We start from the raw sequence: 5954 nt of genomic DNA on the forward strand, positions 1-5954 counted from the left end.
TGCTAAAAGACGTTATACCACACAGGAGAAAGAGTTATTAGCTGTCGTCCACTGTTTGAGAGTTTGGAGACATTATCTGTTGGGGTCACAAGTTCATGTGAAGACTGATAATGTGGCAGTGAGCCATTTCCTGACTCAGAAGAAGCTGACACCAAAACAGGCTCGTTGGCAAGAATTCCTCACAGAGTTTGACTTGGCCTTGGATTACAAGCCAGGAAAGAACAACAGCAACGACAAGTTTCTCAAGTTACCAGCACTTTACAGTAGAGGATTCAGGATGGTCTGAACAATGACCCCCAAGCAAAGGCCATATTGGATATGGTACAGAAGGGAAAGCACGCTGTTTCTGGATTCGTGATGGGTTGTTATATACCACCAAGAGTCGCATGTTTGTTCCAAGTGCGGCTGGGCTAAGACGAGAACTGATGAGGGAGTGTCATGACACTCCATGGAGCGAGGATACTACTGGCCGAACATCCGTGATGACGTGTTAGATTATGTGAGGACCTGCCTCATTCGCCAACAAGACAAGATCGAGCGCGACAAATCAATCGGGCTACTGGAACTGCTTCCAGTCCCCCAAAGGCCTTGGGAAAGTGTTTCTATGGACTTTGTCACAGGTTTGCCGAAGGTTGCAGAGTATGGATCCATCCTTGTGGTTGTGGACCGTTTCTCCAAATATGCTACATTTATACCGACCTCGACATATAGCGCACTTGTTCCTCAAGTATGTCATCAAGTATTGGGGTGTGCCCAAGAACATTGTCAGCGATAGAGATTCAAGATTTATAGGGAGATTCTGGACCGAATTGTTCAGATTACTTGGGTCGCAGCTTGATTTTTCAACCAGTGGACATCCTCAAACAGATGGGCAGACTGAAAGATTTAATGCCATGTTGGAGGAGTATCTCAGGCATTTTGTCACTGCCAACCAAAAGGATTGGGTAAATCTACTTGATGTCGCACAATTCTGTTTCAACCTTCAGAAGAGCTTTTCCTCCAACAAGAGTCCTTTTGAACTTATTACTGGCCAACAACCTTTAACTCCTCATACTATTGTTTCAGGATATCAGGGACAGTGTCAAAGGGCGTACAAGTTTGCTAAGTTTTGGTAGGACAACAATGAAATTGTCAGATCTTACCTTGAAAAAGCGTCGAAGCGGATGAAGAAATGGGCTGATGAACATCATCGACCAGATCGTTTCAAAGTTGGTGACTTAGTTCTACTCAAGACAGATCAGTTGAGAAGGTTCAATCGAGTACAGCGAGCACACAGGGGACTACTACAGCGTTATGAAGGTCCAATGCTCATTCTCTCTCGAGTTGGCAAGGTCTCCTACAAGCTGAAGTTACCGCACTGGTTACGCAACATCCACCCTGTCTTCTATGCCAGCTGTCTCAAGCCATTTCATGCAGATCCAGCACGCAGCATTCCAACACGTTCACCTTCTCGTTCAACAATCCAGCCGGAACGTGTTGTCGACCAAGTTCTCGCCTAGCGTCAAGTCAGCAGCAGTTCAAGCAAACAGCAGCACATGGAGTACTTTGTCACATGGAAGAACTTGCCAGAATGTGAAGCCACCTGGGAAAGAGCAGAGAACCTACAACCATTCAAGCAGAAGATTGAAGAGTTTGTTAGGGACAATGTGACGAGGACGTCTGCAGAATAGGTGGGGGAGACTGTAACGGCCATGTACTCTGACACCTAGAGTTTAGGTGTAGCTCGCCCCGGAGTCACCCGGGAGCCCCTATGTAATACTATGTAAGGATCGTTATGAAGCCATGTCAACCCCCGTACCAGGGCATATCTGTTAGCTTAGGGTACATGTCAGCCCCGTGCCAGGGCATCCTTGTTAGCTTAGTGGCATTTTCGTAATAAGGGAGTATGACCGGCCTCCACTTTTGATGTTTCCTACTGGAAATCTAGAAAGGGAAAGATATCTACCTTGTAGGAAGGGTGTCAATGCTATCCCAATCCCCGGCCTACACCCACGTTGTTGAAGCCCTTAAAGCTCAGCTCTGTGAAAGTCCCGCGTGTCATAAGATCATCATTTGCTTGTAACGCATCTATTATTTTTGTAACGCATTGCACCGTGTAATTCAATATTATATCAACAAAGTTGCCTCCGGGCTTTGCCTCGTGTTGCCTCGTTTACTTGTTTGCTAGCTACGTGTGTGTGGTGTTCGATCATTTTACAGGCTTGCAAGTGAATTTGACCCCCTTGCGCTGCACGACCCCGCTTTGAAAGAATAGGGCCGTAACACTTAGGCCGTCAAATTTCAAAAAGTTCAATGGACCAAGAGGTCGAATTGGCGTCGAATTTTTCATTGTCAACTTTTTTTTTCGACGAGCCGAAACTATCAAATTAATAAAGGATGAGAGAAATTCGACAGCTCTAAGCCGTCGAATTTGGGAACCTCAAGAAGTTTGACGGTCCTCGACCGTCAAAATTCAGTTTCTAAATTTCGTAGGGTTTGGCCCGTCAATTTTTTCTGTAGAATTTTTCATTTTTCACTTAGTGATGCATGTCAATCCCCGATGCTTTGTTGTAGTACTGTGTAGCCAATATAAAATGCTCATCTTTTTCTCTCTGCCTTGTCTCAATCTTCCCAAGATAACTATAATAGGCACCCAAAGCATTTAGGTTGGTAATGCGTTCATATCTCACATCTGCATAGTATTCGTCAATCTCTGCAACACACAAAACAAAAATATAAGAATCAGAAAACAATTAAAATGTTTGACAAAATAGCAACATATCGTCATTAACACAAGCTATCAAATGAAATATGGCGACTTGTTCTATCATATTGTTCTAGAGCACAACATGAAAAGAAAGGAAATCATTCATGTCAGTGAAAAAACAAAAGTACCAGGACTGGAGCCTTCCTCCAAAATTTGTAGGAACTGTTCAACTTTTCCCTGTTTGAAGTATTCCCTCTGCATACCAAAACAAAATATAAATAAGGAATGAGATTTGCTATGGCGTATAACTGACAAATTTTAATGACTTTCAGAAGTTAATATGAGGTGTTGAAAACAAAGGAAAAGAAATTTGAAAGCCAATGAACATAATTTCAGGAAAGAATTTGCTCGCTGAATGGAAAATATGTATCAATCAAGAAATCCCTGTTTTCAGTTTTATACACACTGAGAGGGTAGTACACTAAAATATGTGATTAGTAAGGATTCTAATTTAAAAGGTGTGAGATGTATTAAATTATCAGTACCCAGTTCAAAACACCATGAGGACTTGAGAAAAGGCATTGAGGTGTCATTGCCAAAACATAAAGCAACAAAATTAGACAGACAACTAACAAAAAAAAAAAAAAAATTCCTATAATCAACAAATAGATGGTCCTAGCCCAACAAGTAGATGAAAAATTCTTCAAGATTGCGAATATCCTTCCAAGTATTATCACCCTCTGATACAAGAGAGCACGAAGTCTTGCATAAAACAATTTTCATCATTCATCAGCAAATTATATGTGGCAGGTTGGAGATTGTAAAAACCAAGAGCCCATACCAACTCCTCTTTTTCAATTAAACTATTCAAGCTTCCTCTTTAATGAGCAATGAAAGATGACAAAAGCCCTTGAAATACTAAAAATAACAGTAACCTCACAAGAATAATCCATCCTGCAATAATCGGGCTTTCATGATCTCACTCTTTTTCGGGATAGAATGTTACATAAGCACATACAAGCTGGGTTAGATTAAAACACGAACAATATGCGTACACTCAATTCAAGCCACTTAACCTCTGATATTAACTCATGTTCCTTTTCTTTGGCCAATGCATCATCAGTTTCAGCATGTTCTGTACAAGTCCAAGGTGCTAATTTAACTACAGATGTTGGGCACAACTCCAACCAAAGAATCCTTTTAATGTCCTATTTATACAAGTCCAAGGTGCCAATTTAACCAAATCATAGCCAAATGAAGGTTCCAACCTATCATCATAGAGGCTAACTACAGATGGAACTTCAATGAAGATATTAACATTACATGGTAAGCATGCCTAATAGTAGTTAAAAAATTTATGCATAGAAGTGCAAACTACACAGTCGCAAGCAGGTGGATCAACAGATTGGTAGATAGTGAAAAGCCACATTACCTCTTCAAACTTCTCAAAAATGGGCACAGATGTGTTCTTAGGTCAAAGCCACATAGGTGGCAGGCCCTTATTTACATGTACACCATGATGTTACTGGGTACCACTTCTCTATCTTCTTCAAAAATGAGTGAGTGCTGAAGAAGAGACCTATAGAAGCTGCAAACAAAACAGAGAATTAATTAAAAGACAAGTTAATAGACCAGTTAAGAAGGAAAAAAAGGGCAAGTGAGTGCTGAAGAAGAGAACTTGTGAGGGTTTGAGCCAACTGTTTCAATCTTGGCTGTGTTTGATTGTCTCAACAATAATAGGACGGCCATCATTTACCTGCACTTGAAACCTTTTCAATCTGAATGTAAACCTCATCATATCTATGGAAAAACATTCGACATCCTCTACGCATAAGTGTAGGATATGCAAGTAGTTCAAGGACAACAACTCAACCAATCTTGCATTACTTCCATCGACTTCAGAAGCAGATGGATAACTCAATAAACGGAAAGTTGAGCAATAGTTCACTGGAACAGGAGATCGAATGGGAGATTGAGGGTTTTGTGAGTTTTCGATCGAAACAGGGATCTATGAGTTTTCGATGAAATAGGAGATCAAAATAGGGATTTGTGAGTTTTTTTATTGAAACAGGAGATCAAACGTGAGTTTTCGATGAAAAAAGAGATCGAATGTGAGTTTTTGATGAAAGAGGAGATCGAATGTGAGTTTTCGATCGTGTTCTCCAGTGGCTCCATTGAGTTTTTGACAAAAGAGGGGATCGAACGTGAGTTTTCGATGAAAGAGGAGATCGAATGTGAGTTTTTGATCACGTTCTCCAATGGCTCCAATGAGTTTTCGATGAAAGTTCGAATGGAGTTTTCGTTCGTCTTTTCCAATGGCTCCTGTAACAGTGAGCTTTTAATGAAAATTCTCAATTTTTTATTTTGTTAAAAAAAAAAGTCTGGTGTCGTTGGGCTTAGCCCGTCAAATTAATTTATTGGGCTTAATTTGGACAGCCCAAATAAACGTGAGACTTGGGCCGCCGAATTTAATGCCATATTAATAATGAATTTTAACTTTTTTGAGTAGTGTTTAGATATCGGTTTGTAAAAACTTGATGTCTAAAAACTCCCCTTTTAGATGGCTTTTTAATCCAAAGAAGAGAAAACTCCTACATATATTATTTAAAATGTGATTTCCAAAGCCTCTTTTGTACTAGTTTAGTGGAACCAGCTATAATTTAAAATATCACAGAAATTTCATCTTCTCAGAGATTGATAACTGAGGTACTGTTTCTTACTTCTAGGGAAGAGGCCAGAGATCTTGATGCATCTCTATGATCGCTCTTGAAAAAGTTATCTCAAGAAAGTCCGAAAGAAGCTTTTGCCCTGGTGAAATTATGGACTGGGAAAAGAAAGGAACGAAGTAATACTCTTGAGAAGAAAGATATCAAACGCAAGAGGAAATAGATAATTCTTTTGTTATCTTCTGCAAGTTGAATATTGCATGAATCATCATTCTCAACCTCTTTTTGATGGTTTCTCTCTCAAAGAAAGTATAGTCTATCCATTATCCCTTATTATTATTAGAAAAATATTGAACTGACTTCCTGTGACATTGCACTGACATTGTAGTGTGCAAAAAATTATAGAATTTTTTATTTGTATCCCAAGGAAAAATCTATGGTTCTCTGAACTACTATCACGTCAGTGTAGTATTGCACGAATCAGCACAGGACAACTTTTATTAGAGAGCTGTTATTGGTACCCCAACTTTTACTTGTTACACCCCATTTTAAAATAAAGAAAATAAGTAAATGGATGAGAATAAGTAAAAGTTGGGGTGTCA

The 5954-nt window shown here is 39.8% G+C and overlaps 1 long non-coding RNA gene across 1 annotated transcript; it reads right to left on the bottom strand.

The window, feature by feature from the left end:
* Positions 1 to 2274: 2274 nt before the first annotated feature.
* Positions 2275 to 4804, bottom strand: LOC147404891 (uncharacterized). Its single transcript, XR_015177267.1, has 4 exons — positions 4443 to 4804; positions 4119 to 4274; positions 2875 to 2941; positions 2275 to 2692 (listed from the first exon to the last, which is right to left on the bottom strand). It is a non-coding gene; the product is annotated as an uncharacterized LOC147404891 (long non-coding RNA).
* Between the last annotated feature and the right edge of the window lie 1150 nt (positions 4805 to 5954).

The sequence above is a fragment of the Akebia trifoliata genome, chromosome 4 (assembly GCF_017979445.1).
Source record: "Akebia trifoliata isolate Shusen 1 chromosome 4, ASM1797944v1, whole genome shotgun sequence".
NCBI lineage: Eukaryota > Viridiplantae > Streptophyta > Magnoliopsida > Ranunculales > Lardizabalaceae > Akebia > Akebia trifoliata.